Raw genomic sequence first — 17,270 nt, forward strand, 5'->3', positions numbered from 1 at the left:
TTCCTGCTGATTAACATCCCTGGAGAATAAAACAGATAATAAATAGATTGAGCTCATCAGTGTTTCCAAGCATTTTGGTTTTGACATGAGCATTGAGTGTTGGCCAGTTAAAAAGTGAAAAACAGCTCACAAAAAGGAGTCACCAGTGAGCAAAGAGCTACGTGTCCAACCAGGGCTTCGTCCGGGCAGGCTGGGCTGAGGTGCAGGCTGGGCTGAGATGCAGGCTGGGCTGAGATGCAGGCTGGGCTGAGATGCAGGCTGGGCTGAGGTGCAGGCTGGGCTGAGATGCAGGCTGGGCTGAGGCTGGGCTGAGATGCAGGCTGGGCTGAGGTGCAGGCTGGGCTGAGATGCAGGCTGGGCTGAGATGCAGGCTGGGCTGAGATGCAGGCTGGGCTGAGGTGCAGGCTGGGCTGAGATGCAGGCTGGGCTGAGATGCAGGCTGGGCTGAGATGCAGGCTGGGCTGAGATGCAGGCTGGGCTGAGATGCAGGCTGGGCTGAGATGCAGGCTGGGCTGAGATGCAGGCTGGGCTGAGGTGCAGGCTGGGCTGAGATGCAGGCTGGGCTGAGATGCAGGCTGGGCTGAGATGCAGGCTGGGCTGAGATGCAGGCTGGGCTGAGGTGCAGGCTGGGCTGAGATGCAGGCTGGGCTGAGATGCAGGCTGGGCTGAGATGCAGGCTGGGCTGCAAGCTGGGCTGAGATGCAGGCTGGGCTGATAGAGGCTGGGCTGAGGTGCAGGCTGGACTGAGATGCAGGCTGGACTGAGATGCAGGCTGGGCTGAGATGCAGGCTGGACTGATATGCAGGCTGGGCTGAGATGCAGGCTGGACTGAGATGCAGGCTGGGCTGAGATGCAGGCTGGGCTGATGTGCAGGCTGGGCTGAGGTGCAGGCTGGACTGAGATGCAGGCTGGACTGAGATGCAGGCTGGGCTGAGATGCAGGCTGGGCTGAGATGCAGGCTGGGCTGAGATGCAGGCTGGGCTGAGGTGCAGGCTGGACTGAGGTGCAGGCTGGGCTGAGATGCAGGCTGGGCTGAGATGCAGGCTGGGCTGAGATGCAGGCTGGGCTGAGGTGCAGGCTGGGCTGAGGTGCAGGCTGGGCTGAGATGCAGGCTGGGCTGATATGCAGGCTGGGCTGAGGTGCAGGCTAGGCTGAGATGCAGGCTGGGCTGAGATGCAGGCTGGGCTGAGGTGCAGGCTGGGCTGAGATGCAGGCTGGGCTGAGATGCAGGCTGGGCTGAGATGCAAGCTGGGCTGAGATGCAAGCTGGGCTGAGATGTCACACCTGGAAGAAAGAGGGGGATTAGAAAATAAAAAAGAGGGGAAGTAAATGAGAGAGGGAGATGGAGGGAATATCGAAGAGATGGAATTTGAGAGAGATGGGCCGGATGGAAGAGGGGAGAAGGAAGACGGGTGAAAGAGAAGGACAATGGAGTAAAAGATGAAGAGGGTGAAATGGAGGGTGAAAAGAATGAGGAAAGAGGCAGAGAAGGAGAAATGGGCATCTCAGCCCAGCCTGCCCGGTCGGTGCCCTTGTTGGATGCGTAGCTCTCGTGTGACAGATGCACACACACATACATACATGATCACACACACATACATACATGATCACACACACATACATACATGATCACACACACATACATACATGAACACACACACATACATACATGATCACACACACATACATACATGATCACACACACATACATACATGATCACACACACATACATACATGAACACACACACATACAGTGAGAATGGGAGTGTGTGACAGATGCGCGCACACACACACATACATGAACACACACACAGGGAGAATGGGACAGTGTAGAGGGCCAGTGGCAGTTGCCTCATCATGCGTGTCATTTTGTCACGCGTGTGTTCCCCCATCCCTCTGGGCGTGAGAGAGATAGAGAGACTGACGTAACCTTACACTGTGACCAAATCTCTCTCTTTCTCTTGCTCTCTTGCTCTCTCTCTCTCTCTCTTTCTCTCTCTCACACTCTATTTCTACCCTACCGCTCCTCTCTCTATCTCTCTTTCTCGCTCTCTCACACACACTCCATTTCTCCCCTAATGCCCTCTCTCTCTCTCTCTCTCCTCTAATCTCTCCTCTCTCTCTCTCTCTCTCTCTCTCTCTCTCTCTCCTCACTCACTCCCCTAATGCCCCTCTCTCTCTCTCTCTCTCTCTCTCTCTCTCTCTCTCTCTCTCTCTCTCTCTCTCTCTCTCTCTCTCTCTCTCTCTCTCTCTCTCTCTCTCTCTCACTCCTCACTCCCCTAATGCCCTCACTCCCTAATGCCTCTCTCTCTCTCTCTCTCTCTCCCTAACTCCCCTAATGCCCCTCTCGCTCTCTCTCTCACTCCCCTAATCCCCCTCTCTCTCTCTCCCCTAATCCCCCTCTCTCTCCCCTAATGCCCCTCTCGCTCTCTCTCTCTCTCTCTCTCTCTGTCTCTCTCTCTCTCTCCCTCTCTCTCTCTCTCTCTCTCTCTCTCTCTCTCTCTCTCTCTCTCTCTCTCTCTCTCTCACTCCCCTAATCTCTCTCTCTCTCTCTCTCTCTCTCCTCTCTCTCTCTCTCTCTCTCTCTCTCTCTCTCTCTCTCTCTCTCTCTAATGCCCCTCTCGCTCTCACTCCCCTAATGCCTCTCTCTCTCTCTCTCTCTCTCTCTCTCCCCTAATGCCCCTCTCTCTCTCTCTCACTCCCCTAATCCCCCTCTCTCTCTCACTCCCCTAATGCTCCCTAATGCCCCTCTCTCTCTCTCTCTCTCTCTCTCTCTCTCTCTCTGTCTCTCTCTCTCTCTCTCTCTCTCTCTCTCTCTCTCTCTCTCTCTCTCAATTTCTACCCTCCCCTCATGCCCCTCTCTCTCTCTCTCTCCCTAATCCCCCTCTCATCTCACTCCCCTAATGCCCCCTCCTCTCTCTCTCTCTCTCTCTCTGTCTCTCTCTCTCTCTCTCTCTCTCTCTCTCTCTCTCTCTCTCTCTCTCTTCAATTCAATTCTCTTCTTCTCCCCTAATGCTCCTATCTTTCTCGGCACTCTCTTCCCTCTCTCCCTCCTCTCTCTCTCTCTCTCTCTCTCTCTGAGGTAGACAATCTCTCAAAGTGAATATATAAAGTGAAAAACAACAAAAATTAACAGTAAACGTTACACATACAACAGTTTCAAAACAGTAAAGACATTACAAATGTCATATATATATATATATATATATATATATATATATATATATATATACACAATGTACAAATAATTAAAGGACACAAGATAAAATAAATAAGCATAAATATGGGTTGTATTTACAATGGTGTTTGTTCTTCACTGGTTGCCCTTTTCTCGTGGCAACAGGTCACAAATCTTGCTGCTGTGATGGCACACTGTGGAATTTCACCCAGTAGATATGGGAGTTTTTCAAAATCGGATATGTTTTCGAATTCTTTGTGGATCTGTGTGATCTGGGGGAAATATGTCTCTCTAATATGGTCATACATTGGGCAGGAGGTTAGGAAGTGCAGCTCAGTTTCCACCTCATTTTGTGGGCAGTGAGCACATAGCCTGTCTTCTCTTGAGAGCCATGTCTGCCTACGGCGGCCTTTCTCAATAGCAAGGCTATGCTCACTGAGTCTGTACATAGTCAAAGCTTTCCTTAATTTTGGGTCAGTCACAGTGGTCAGGTATTCTGCCGCTGTGTACTCTCTGTGTAGGGCCAAATAGCATTCTAGTTTGCTCTGTTTTTTGTTAATTCTTTCCAATGTGTTAAGTAATTATCTTTTTGTTTTCTCATGATTTGGTTGGGTCTAATTGTGCTGTTGTCCTGGGGCTCTGTAGGGTGTGTTTGTGTTTGTGAACAGAGCCCCAGGACCAGCTTGCTTAGGGGACTCTTCTCCAGGTTCATCTCTCTGTTTGTGATGGCTTTGTTATGGAAGGTTTGTGAATCGCTTCCTTTTAGGTGGTTGTAGAATTTAATGGCTCTTTTCTGGATTTTGATAATTAGTGGGTATCGGCCTAATTCTGCTCTGCATGCATTATTTGGTGTTTTACGTTGTACACGGAGGATATTTTTGCAGAATTCTGCGTGCAGTCTCAATTTGGTGTTTGTCCCATTTTGTGAAGTCTTGGTTGGTGAGCGGACCCCAGACCTCACAACCATAAAGGACAATGGGCTCTATGACTGATTCAAGTATTTTTAGCCAAATCCTAATTGGTATGTTGAAATTTATGTTTCTTTTGATGGCATAGAATGTCCTTCTTGCCTTGTCTCTCAGATCGTTCACACCTTTGTGGAAGTTACCTGTGGCGCTGATGTTTAGGCCAAGGTATGTATAGTTTTTTGTGTGCTCTAGGGCAACAGTGTCTAGATGGAATTTGTATTTGTGGTCCTGGTGACTGGACCTTTTAAGGAACACCATTATTTTGGTCTTACTGAGATTTACTGTCAGGGCCCATGTCTGACAGAATCTGTGCATAAGATCTAGGTGCTGCTGTAGGCCCTCCTTGGTTGGTGACAGAAGCACCAGATCATCAGCAAACAGCAGACATTTGACTTCGGATTCTAGCAGGGGGAGGCCGGGTGCTGCAGACTTTTCTAGTGCCCGCGCCAGTTCGTTGATATATATGTTGAAGAGGGTGGGGCTTAAGCTGCATCCCTGTCTAACCCCACGACCCTGTGTGAAGAAATGTGTGTGTTTTTGCCAATTTTAACCGCACACTTGTTGTTTGTGTACATGGATTTTATAATGTCATATGTTTTACCCCCAACACCACTTTCCATCAGTTTGTATAGCAGACCCTCATGCCAAATTGAGTCGAAGGCTTTTTTGAAATCAACAAAGCATGAGAAGACTTTGCCTTTGTTTTGGTTTGTTTGGTTGTCAATTAAGGTGTGCAGGGTGAATACATGGTCTGTTGTACGGTAATTTGGTAAAAAGCCAATTTGACATTTGCTCAGTACATTGTTTTCATTGAGGAAATGTACGAGTCTGCTGTTAATAATAATGCAGAGGATTTTCCCAAGGTTACTGTTGACACATATTCCACGGTAGTTATTGGGGTCAAATTTGTCTCCACTTTTGTGGATTGGGGTGATCAGTCCTTGGTTCCAAATATTCGGGGAAGATGCCAGAGCTAAGTATGATGCTAAAGAGTTTTAGTATAGCCAATTGGAATTTGTTGTCTGTATATTTGATCATTTCATTGAGGATACCATCGACACCACAGGCCTTTTTGGGTTGGAGGGTTTTTATTTTGTCCTGTAACTCATTCAATGTAATTGGAGAATCCAGTGGGTTCTGGTAGTCTTTAATAGTTGATTCTAAGATCTGTATTTGATCATGTATATGTTTTTGCTCTTTGTTCTTTGTTATAGAACCAAAAAGATTGGAGAAGTGGTTTACCCATACATCTCCATTTTGGATAGATAATTCTTCGTGTTGTTGTTTGTTTAGTGTTTTCCAATTTTCCCAGAAGTGGTTAGAGTCTATGGATTCTTCAATTGCATTGAGCTGATTTCTGACATGCTGTTCCTTCTTTTCCGTAGTGTATTTCTGTATTGTTTTAGTGATTCACCATAGTGAAGGCGTAGACTCAGGTTTTCCGGGTCTCTATGTTTTTGGTTGGACAGGTTTCTCAATTTCTTTCTTAGATTTTTGCATTCCTCATCAAACCATTTGTCATTATTGTTAATTTTCTTTGGTTTTCTATTTGAGATTTTTAGATTTGATAGGGAAGCTGAGAGGTCAAATATACTGTTAAGATTTTCTACTGCCAAGTTTACACCTTCACTATTACAGTGGAACGTTTTACCCAGGAAATTGTCTAAAAGGGATTGAATTTGTTGTTGCCTAATTGTTTTTTGGTAGGTTTCCAAACTGCATTCCTTCCACCTATAGCATTTCTTAATGTTACTCAGTTCCTTTGGCTTTGATGCCTCATGGTTGAGTATTGCTCTGTTTAAGTAGACTGTGATTTTGCTGTGGTCTGATAGGGGTGTTAGTGGACTGACTGTGAACGCTCTGAGAGATTCTGGGTTGAGGTCAGTGATAAAGTAGTCTACAGTACTACTGCCAAGAGATGAGCTATAGGTGTACCTACCATAGGAGTCCCCTCGAAGCCTACCGTTGACTATGTACATACCCAGCGTGCGACAGAGCTGCAGGAGTTGTGACCCGTTTTTGTTGGTTATGTTGTCATAGTTGTGCCTAGGGGGCATATGTGGGAGGGGATGCTGTCACCTCCAGGCAGATGTTTGTCCCCCTGTGTGCTGAGGGTGTCAGGTTGTTGTCCGGTTCTGGCATTTAGGTCGCCACAGACTAGTACATGTCCCTGGGCCTGGAAATGATTGATTTCGCCCTCCAGGATGGAGAAGCTGTCTTCATTAAAATATGGGGATTCTAGTGGGGGGATATAGGTAGCACACAGGAGGACATTTTTCTCTGTTAGGATAATTTCCTTTTGAATTTCTAGCCAAATGTAGAATGTTCCTGTTTTGATTAATTTAATGGAGTGAGTTAGGTCTGCTCTCTCTCTCTCTCTCTCTCTCTCTCTCTTTCTCCTAATGCCCCTCTCTCTCACACACTCTATTTCTCCCCTAACGCTCCTCCCTCTATCTTTCACATGGACACAGATTATATAAAAATGCAATCGATGCATTGGTGGAAAACCTCATACTACTTACCCAATACACACTCACATGATGATGAACCACAATCAATCATCAAGAGCCTTTCTGATCAGCCTTCCTCCTTGAGCTTACAATTTTCTTCTTCTCCAGCAGCAGCAACTACAAGTGATTGATACTGAAAACCTCTAAAACGTGTTTCATTTGTCCTTAACTACCTACTCTTGCTTGTCCCTGACTGATTACCTCTTTGTGTGTGTGTGTGTGTGTGTGTGTGTGTGTGTGTGTGTGTGTGTGTGTGTGTGTGTGTGTGTGTGTGTGTGTGTGTGTGTGTGTGTGTGTGTGTGTGTGTGTGTGTGTGTGTGTGTGTGTGTGTGTGTGTGTGTGTGTGTGTGTGTGTGTGTGTGTAGGACAACAACATGCTGTCAAAGATAATGAAGGAGGAGTTGTTTGCTCCTTACAGGAAGTTTTCCCTCTCTCATGTAGCCTACGGCCAAATATGAAAAAGTCTTCATTTTAAATGTTTAATGTCACACACACACACGTTGAGGGAGTGGAGAGGTCATGTGGTGGTAGAGTGGGGATGACTGCTGGGCTGGTAGAGTGATGCTAGGCTCTCCAGACCTCTCTACTGATGCAGAGGAAGCCCTTAGAAAAGCAATCACACCCCAGCCCTGAAGGTCAGGCGTGCAAACACACACACACATGCGCACAAACACACACGTATACGCAAGAGAGATGAGAGGGTTATTTGCAGTGCTGTTGCCCCACCCTGTGAGAAGGTAGAGAACACACACACTGCAGGGTGTGAGCCCATTAACTGGAACTATTACCTCCAGGACAACACTCCATCACTGTGACATGTTGGTGTATTTCCCCTTTTCATTTGGTAGCAGTGATAATGTCTTCTAACTTCAATGTCTTTCCTTGGAGAAGAACTCTCACCCTCTCCTGCAGAACCCCAATGCTGTCCTGGATTACTTTGAGTTTCAGCACATGCATATAAATGGAATCGGAATTATGTCAATTAATTCTTACGGATAGGCGGGACAGTTGCGTCCCACTTGGGCAAAAAACAGGGAAAATGCAGCACGGCAAATTCAAAAAAATTATATAAAAATCTAACTTTCATTAAATAACACATGTAAGATACTCAATTAAAGCTATACTCGTTGTGAATCCAGCCAACATGTCAGATTTAAAAAAAGGCTTTTTGGTGAAGGCATAAAAAGCTATTATCTGATGATAGCACCAGCAGTGAACAAACAGGGTAGCATATTTCAACCCTGCAGGCGCTACACGAAATGCAGAAATAAAATATAAAACATGCATTACCTTTGACGAGCTTCTTTTGTTTTCACTCCTATATGTTCCATAAACATCACAATTGGTCCTTTTGTTCTATTAATTCCATCCATATTTATCCAAATGTAAATTTATAAAGCGCGTTTAATCCAGAAAAAAACTGCTTCCAAAAAACGCAACGTCACTACAAAATATTTCAAAAGTTGCCTATAAACTTTGCCAAAATATTTCAAACTACTTTTGTAATACAACTTTAGGTATTTTTAAACGTTAATAATCGATCAAATTGTAGACGGGTCTATCTGTTGTTCAATCCAGGAAGAAAACATACCAGCGCTACTTTTCACGTCTTGCGCAACTCTCAACAGTGTTACCCAGTTCCTAGTTGGCCTACTTCTTCATTGCACAAAGGAATAACCTCAACCAAATTCCAAAGACTGGTGACATCCAGTGGAAGCGGTAGAAACTGAAAACCAGTTGCTAAGAAATATCGTTTTCCAACGAGAACTCACTGAACAGACAGAGACCTCAATAAACTTCAGAGAAACTTTCTATCCACATCTACAAATAATATGCATATCTTATATTCTTGGCATGAGTAGCAGGAAGTTGAAATTGGGCACGCTATTTATCCAAAAGTGAAAATTCTGCCCCCGAGCCCCAAGAGGTTATTAATAAAAAGATGTAATTGTGAACACATCAATACAGTATCAATAAACCTTGACGCAACAATCACCACTACATGTTTGCAATGGATCAGAGGGGTGTTCAGGAGCACCATGTCTTAGTGTGTCAGTGGTGTTGCAACCAGCCAGGTCACACCGTGATACAAGTCAGTATTCAACATCCATCAATGTCTGAGGACGTCAGGAGATGATGTGGAAACCGTCCACAAGGGGCAACAGTGAGCACTGTTACCTTCAAGTAGGTTTCAGTGTGGAGGACGGGGATGGTGGATAGGAGTAAGCATCTGCCCCTGATTTGAAAGACTGCAAGTTCAAATCCAGCAATGTAAAGTTTTTTTGTTTTTTTGTTGTTGTTTTAAGCCTATTCCAAGCCCTTACATACATAAGGGAAGATTTCGGCAGTTGCTGTATGGTTGGTGAGAAAGTCCATATTGCAAATGTACGGTCCCTTACTAGACGTCCGAAATCGCTTGTAAAATTTGCGGACGGCGTCGGGCCGAGCGGCAGGGCCGGACCTACCAGGAGTGGTCCTTCTGTAGCTCAGTTGGTAGAGCATGGCGCTTGTAACGCCAGGGTAGTGGTTCGATCCCCGGGACCACCCATACGTAGAATGTATGCACACATGACTGTAAGTCGCTTTGGATAAAAGCATCTGCTAAATGGCATATATTATTATTATTATAAGTCATCAAATGAACTTTGTCGGACATTTGGTTTCCGTTTAACAAAAATAATAAGATTTTGGTAATTTTTCCACTGTCCCGGAATATCCCACAAGAGGGCATAAGCAATCATATTGCTATTGGACAAAACATCACGATTCACGACGGGGCCTTATCTCGAAAACGGAAAATATTTTGAAGCCGAAACTCGGTGAGCGTAGGTTTGGCATAATGGGCAGTTGGCCCCGAACAAGATGGCGTCTAGGCCTCAACGGTTTTTGAGTTATGGCCATTTATCTGGGATTAAAGGTCCAAAATGAAAATAGAGAAATTATTTTTCCACTTCACGTCAAAGTCAAGGAACCTCCGGTGTCAATAAAAAAAGAACCAGACATTTATCTATCGTCATTTAAGAGAAATCGTACGATGACAGATTGGTGATGTTCACGGATAGGTGTTTTTTTTCAACGGTTACAGATCCAGTTGCAGGGTGTTCTTACGAATCTTTTTAAAGTGTGCTGCGGAGCTCTGTGAGATTTCTGTGATTTTATATGATTTTCTGAAATAACACACACTCACTAAACCCTCCGTAAATAACTCAGTTCTTAACGTAAAGACTTAAAACTCAGGATTCTGTAAAGGCATACCCCAATCAGGATATGAGTTTATTTATAGCTTCCTGTGCCAACCGGAAGTGCCTTAAATGGTGTCACAGTGGCAGTTTCCAAGGGTTAAAAAGGTCAGATATTTTCAAAACTTCATATGTGTGATTAGGCAACCCCCATAAACTGTAAGTCAGTCATTTCTCCCAACAGATGTCAAAGAAAAGCTCTCTCTCACACACACACACACAGAATCACAAACACAGAGAGGATGGAGTGACAAAGTGCGGTGCTTAAAGACACACAAAGCCTACAATGGCATTTCCATATTCTCTAGGCCGTGCCGAGTTCAACAAGATGCCCCGCTTGACCGTAGCTCGCTCGGTCTAAGCACAGCGACCATTAGAAAAGTAGGCCCAAAATGAAGGCTGGCCCTCAATGTCATTTGCTTTTGGGTGACAGTGAGAGAACCGTTAAGGTGAGAAGCACAATTCGACCTCAGGAACGTACCTGAGGTCCTCCCGATCCGTACAAGCCTAACCTTGACTGTGTGGCATTAACCCTTACCAGTTAAAAGAAGGTGTTTACATCAAACAGTTTGCATTGACTTCTCTCCCCATAGGAATACATTGCCTGCACCTCTAAATTCAACCTGAAGCCTATGTGGGTTATGAATGCCTTATGAAGCTGTCTTCTATGACAGTCCATCAGACCACTATGAGGTCTACCTGTGTCGATTCTAAGCTTCCTGGAGCAACCAGAAGTGGTTAAATTGACCCAAAAGGTGTTTTGATGTACATAACCTTCAAAGGTGAAAATGACTACATTCAACCCTGTGTAGATCGTAGATCAGTCAATTCTTAACTTAAAGGCTTAAAACACAGGAATTCTGTAAGTGTCTATGTCAATCAAGACATGTGTTTACTTATAGCTTCCTGTGCTAACCGGAAGTGCCTTTAATTGGGTCACACTGTCTGTTTTGAAGGGTTAGAAAAGTCACATCTCTCCAAAACTTCATATGTGTGACTAGGTAACCCTCCTAAACTGTAAATCAGTCATTTCTCCCAGCAGATGTCAAAGAAAAGCTCTCACACACGCACACAGCAAGGATGGAGTGATAAAGTGCAGTGCTCAAAGACACAGAGAGCAGGCAATGGCATAAACATAATCTCTAGGCCGTGCAGAGTTCAACGAGATATCCCGCTTGCCCGTAGCTCGCTCGGTCTAAGCGCAGCGACCATTAGAAAAGTAGGCCCAAAATTAAGCCTGCCCCACAACGTCATTTGCTTTTGGGTGACAGAGAGAGAACCGTTAGGGTGAGAAGCACAATTCGACCTCAGGTACATTCCTACGGTCCTCCCGATCCGTGCAAGCCTAACCTTGACCGTGTGGCTTTAACCCTTAATAGTTAAAAGAAGGTGTTTACTTCAAAGAGTTTGCATTGACTTCTCTCCCCATAGGAATACATTGCCTGCACCCCTAAATTCAACCTGAAGCCTATGTGGGTTATGAATGTTGTATGAACCTGTCTTCGATGACAGTCCATCAGGCCAGTATGAGGTCTACCTGTGTTGATTCTAAGCTTCCTGGACCAAACGGAAGTGGTTCAAATCACCCTAAAAGTGTATATCCATACCCTGCCTACAGTTTGATAGACATAGTGCATTCAACCCTGTGTAAATCAGTCAATTCTGAACGTAAAGACCTAAAACTCAGGATTCTGTAAAAGCATACCCCAATGAGGATATGTGTTGACTTATAGCTTCCTGTGCCAACCGAAAGTGCCATAATTGGTGTCTCAGGGGCTGTTTCGAGGGGTTAAAAAAAGTCAGATCTTTCCAAAACTTCATATGTGTGATTAGGCAACCCTCATGAACTGTAAATCAGTAATTTTTCCCATAAAATTTCAAGGGAAAACTAAATCACACAGACACACAACTTGTAAGGAGGGACGTATTGGGGTGTGTAGAGACTGACAGTGCCTGCAATACTTAGCTTTGTTCGAGCTAAAAAAGAACCGTCAGACCTAGAGTTCCGAAACTTTAGAAACCTGTTCTAGACCTCAGGTCGATAGTGCGTGGTGAGTTAGGTGGCTCTAGAAGGTTCTCGGACCGAGAAACAGCCTTGTACATTTACAATGACTTCAATTCATTTTGACCATTACGAAAATGACGACATTTAGAAAAGTCTCAGAGAAACAAGACTAGGTGCATTGAAACCGGCTCGGCCCATAGAGACGGACCCCAACGTTTCTGTCCGATAGCTCATTCAAGGACCCCATAACAAGGCATGGAAAAAAGTGGATTTTTAGCACCAATTAGGGTTTTACTCGGGCACCGAAGGACCTATCGAGCCGAAACTCGGGATTCCGGGTCGCCTCACATAGGCCTTCACATAATGTCTGACCTGGACCCGCAGCTAGAACGTAACTATGTGTTTTACATTTTTATGATCTTTCCAAAACCTCATATATGTGATTAGGCAACCCCCATGAACTGTAAATCAGTCATTTTTCCCATAAAATTTCAAAGGAAAACTAAATCACACAGACACACAACTTGTAAGGAGGGACGTATTGGGGTGCATAGAGACTGACAGTGTCTGCAATAGTTAGCTTTGTTCGAGCTAAAAAAGAACCGTCAGACCTAGAGTTCCGAAACTTTAGAATCCCGTTCTAGACCTCAGGTCGATAGTGCGTGGTTAGTTACGTGGCTCTAGACAGTTCTCGGACCGAGAAACAGCTTCGTACATTTGCAATGACTTCAATTCATTTTTGCATCACGAAAATTGCGACATTTAGAAATGTCCCAGAGTCGCAAGACTAGGTGCATTGCGACCGTCTCGGCCCATATAGACAGACCCCAACGTTTCTGTCCGATAGCTCATTCAAGGACCCCGTAGCAAGTCATGGAAAAAAGTGGATTTTCAGCACCAATTAGGGTTTTGCTCGGACACCAAATGACCGATCGAGCCGAAACTTGGGATTCGGGGTCGCCTCAGCTAGGCCTACACATAACATAAGAAATGGACCCGCAGCTAGAACGTAACTACGTGTTTATGTTTTTTTATGGTTTGAACCAAAGGCGTTGTGAATTTTGGGCCAGCTCTGAAGTATGTGATAGTTGGCTACTAAACGAGTTGGAAAAAGTGGGTTTAGTGTCAGTTTGTATCAGTTTGGTGTCAGAATGATATCTAATTGACTGATGGACGGTGACTTGCTGGTGACTCTTGGCCATTTGCAATATGTTTAAACAGTGAGGTACCATCACCAAAAGTGACATTCTGAAATCAACCCTAACGAGCCATTGAGATGAACCAGAATCACTGCCCAGCCATCCCGAGTTCATCGGGCCAGTCAATTTCACATTCCTGCAGGATTTTTACAGCATGACAAATTCGTGATGGTACCTGCCCATTGAACCATATTGCAAATCCACAGTGACTTTGCAAAAGTGAGAAAACATAAACAAATGAACATGATGAAATCAACACAACGAGTGATGGAAAGGAACAACTATCACTGCCCGGCCATCCTGTGTTCCCATAGCGGGCATTAATATCAGAATGACCGGTAAATGCATTTACAACCATATTTTTATTTTTGGGTTACCAGGTGCCTATTTTCAATCACCAGTTGCACAACAATGCGTATCCATCAGAATATTTTAAACAGTCCATAAAGCACTCAGGACGGCCCCCATGGATAGAGGGCCGTAGAAGGGTACTCCCATAGCGGGCATGGACAATAGGAGTCCCGATAAATGCATTTACAACCATATTTTTTATTTTGGGGTTACCAGTTGCACAACAATGCATGTGCATTTGCAATATGATTGTATAGTGAAAAAACATCACGAAATGGAATCAACACAACGAGTGATGGAAAGGAACGACTATCACTGCCCGGCCATCCCGAGTTCAGGCCAGTCAATTTTGCATTTCTGCAGGATTTTTGAGCATGTCAAATTTCTTATGGCATTTGGCCCCAAAAAAAGTGACTTTTGACTTTGACGTTTGACTTCCTATGAAATCATATTGTAAATGGACAAATCATATTCCTTATGCACAAGTAATGATAATAAAATACAACTAAAGTATGTTGATACAGTTCTTATACGTGTGTAATTGACACAAAATTTGAAAGAATTCCGAAAAACGGTCCAGAAAGCACTTTTTTAAGGGTTTGTGAAGTTTTTTACAAAATTTTGACTTTTCTGACTTTTGATTTTGACTTCCTATGCAATCATATTGAAAATGGACAAAACATATTACTTATGCGCATGTAAAAAAAATATATATATATGATAATAAAATTTGACAAAAGTATATTCATACAGTTCTTACACATGTGTAATTGACAAAAAAATCTAAATAATTTCGAAAAACGGTCCAGAAAGCACTTTTTAAGGGGTGATACGTTTTTGACAAAAAATTCATTTTTTCAAAATGTTGCTTTTGGAGGTTGACTTGGGTTACATTTCCAATATGAAAAACCATGGTGGAGCGGATTCGCCACCTGTTGAATTTTTAAAGTGTTACAACTGGCAATTGCCATATGGCATTTGCAATACACTTTGCATGAATCAACGCCGAATTGGGTGGTATTGGACAATGTGTATATGGTTTGTCCGATGCCAATGACTTCCCATTCATTTTTGTCCAATACAGGGGGGTCTTCCCTTACCTTAACGACTCAGAGTTCATGCCTAACCTTAATATTTTGGAGTTAATGCCTAAAGTTAACAATAACCTTAAACATTTGGAGTTTATGTCTAAAGTTATGCTTAAACACTTTGAAATTTGAAGTTTAGAACAACTTCTGAATTTGACGTTTGAAGAACATGGACGAATGTATAATTCTGATGTGAGACTGGGAGAGCTATTTGGTTGCAACACAGAGAGAGTAGATAGGAGCCAACTCTGGGGCAATCTGTTCAGACAGCCCGCTAACCCATTCGGTCACGCCTCTGATAACACAGCTAAACAGAAAGACTGAAACGCTGCAGAGCCCATCTCTATGTAAATGCACCAGGTAAGTGACAAGAATGGAGAATGCCTCAATGACACTACACACACAGAGAGACATACACAGAGGCACACACAGATGCACGGACGGACACACAAACACTTACACTGTATACAAAACATTAAGAACACCTGCTCTTTCCATGACAAAGACTGACCAGGTGAATCCAGGTGAAAGTTATGATCACTTGTTAAATCCATGGGAGGAGACAGGTTAAAGAAGGATTTTTAATAAGCATTGAGACAATTGAGACATGAATTGTGTATGTGTGCCATTCAGAGGGTGAAATGGCAAGACAAAAGATTTACAGTGCCTTCGGAAATTATTCAGACCCCTTGACTTTTTCCACATTTTGTTACATTACAGCCTTATTATACAATGGATTAAAAAAGAAAAATCCTCAGCAATCTATGCACAATACCCCATAATGATGAAGCGAAAACCAATTTTTGGACATTTAAGCAAATTTATAAGACACTGAAATACCTTATTTACCTAAATATTCAGAACCTTTGCTATGAGACTCGAAATTGAGTTCAGGTACATCCTGTTTCCATTGATCATCCTTGAGATGGTTCTACAACTTGATTGGAGTCCTGTGGTACATTTAATTGATTGGACATAAATTGGAAAGGCACACGCCTGTCCATAAGGTCCCACAGTTGACAGTCCATGTCAGAGCAAAAACCAAGCCATGAGGTAGAAGGAATTGTCCGTAGAGCTCCGAGACAGGATTGTGTTGAGGCACAGATCTGGGGAAGTGTACCAAAAAATGTTTGCAGCATTGAAGGTCCCCAAGAACATAGTGACCTGCATCATTCTTAAATGGAAGAAGTTTGGAAGCACCAAGACTCTTCATAGATCTGGCTGCCCTGACAAACTGAGTTATTGGGGGAGAAGGGCCTTGGTCAGGTAGGTGACCAAGAGCCAATGGTCGCTCTGACAGAGCTCTAGAGTTACTCTGTGGAGATGGGAGAACCTTCCAGACGGACAACCATCTCTGCAGCACTCCGCCAATCAGGCCTTTATGGTAGAGTGGCCAGACGGAAGCCACTCCTCAGTAAAAGGCACATAACAGCCCACTTGGAGTTTGTCTCAAGGTATCTAAAGACTCTCAGACCATGAGAAACAAGATTCTCTGGTCTGATGAAACCAAGATTGAACTTTTTGGTCTGAATGCCAAGAGTCACATCTGGAGGAAACCTGGCACCATCCCTACTGTGAACATGGTGGCGACAGAATCATGCTGTAGGGATGTTTTTTAGAGGCATCAACTGGGAGACTATCAGGATCGAGGCAAAGATGAACGAAACAAAGTACAGAGAGATCCTTGATGAAAACCTGCTCGAGAGCGCTCAGTACTCAGGACAACGACTCTAAGCACACAGCCAAGACAACGCAGGAGTGACTTCAGGACAAGTCTCTGAATGTCCTTGAGTGGCCCAGCCAGAGCCCAGACTGGAACCCGATTGAACATCTCTGGAGAGACCTGAAAATAGCTGTGCAGCAACGCTCCCCATCCAACCTGACAGAGCTTGAGAGGATCTGGAGAGAAGAATGGGAGAAACACCCCATATTTTTTTTATTTTAAATTGGACCTTTATTTAACTTTTATTTTACCTTAGTTAAGAACAAATTCTAAGTTTCAATGACGGCCTAGGAACAGTGGGTTAACTGCTTTGTTCAGGGGCAGAACGACAGGTATACAGAACAGGTATACAGAACGACGACATACAGGGTGCCAAGCTTGTAGTGTCATACCCAAGAAGACTCAAGGCTGTAATCACTGCTAAAGGTGTGTCAACAAATTACTGAGTAAATGGTCTGAATACTTATGTAAACGTAATATTTCAGTTTTTTTTATTTTTATAAATTAGCCAAAATCTCTAAAAACCTGTTTTTGTTTGGTCATTATGCGGTATTGTAAGATTGATGAGGGGAAAAGCTATTTCATCCATTTTAGTATAAGGGTGTAAAGTAACAACATGTGGGAAAAGTCAAGGGGTCTGAATACTTTCCGAAGGCACTGTAAGTGTCTTCGAATAGGATATGGTAGTGCGGTGGAGATTTTAGCAAACATCTTGTTGGTGCTAACAAAAACAAAAAATTGGGGATGTATGCCAGCAAAGCCACAACACAACACTAAACAATACATTAATTGCACTATAACAGTGACAAACAGTGCCCACAAACTGTTAGGGCCTACATAAAACTGCCCCAACAGCAGAGTCCTAACAGCAGTCCCAACACCTTACCACTGCTACACCTGGTTATCAGTGGAGCCTTGTCTGTCAGCGAAAAGGTTCATTCAGTCTCAATTAGTGCCTTTAAAAAAAACATAGCTGATATGTCTGACTTGCTTAAACAAATGTGGTTT

The sequence above is a fragment of the Oncorhynchus keta genome, chromosome 21, assembly GCF_023373465.1.
Source record: "Oncorhynchus keta strain PuntledgeMale-10-30-2019 chromosome 21, Oket_V2, whole genome shotgun sequence".
Lineage (NCBI taxonomy): Eukaryota > Metazoa > Chordata > Actinopteri > Salmoniformes > Salmonidae > Oncorhynchus > Oncorhynchus keta.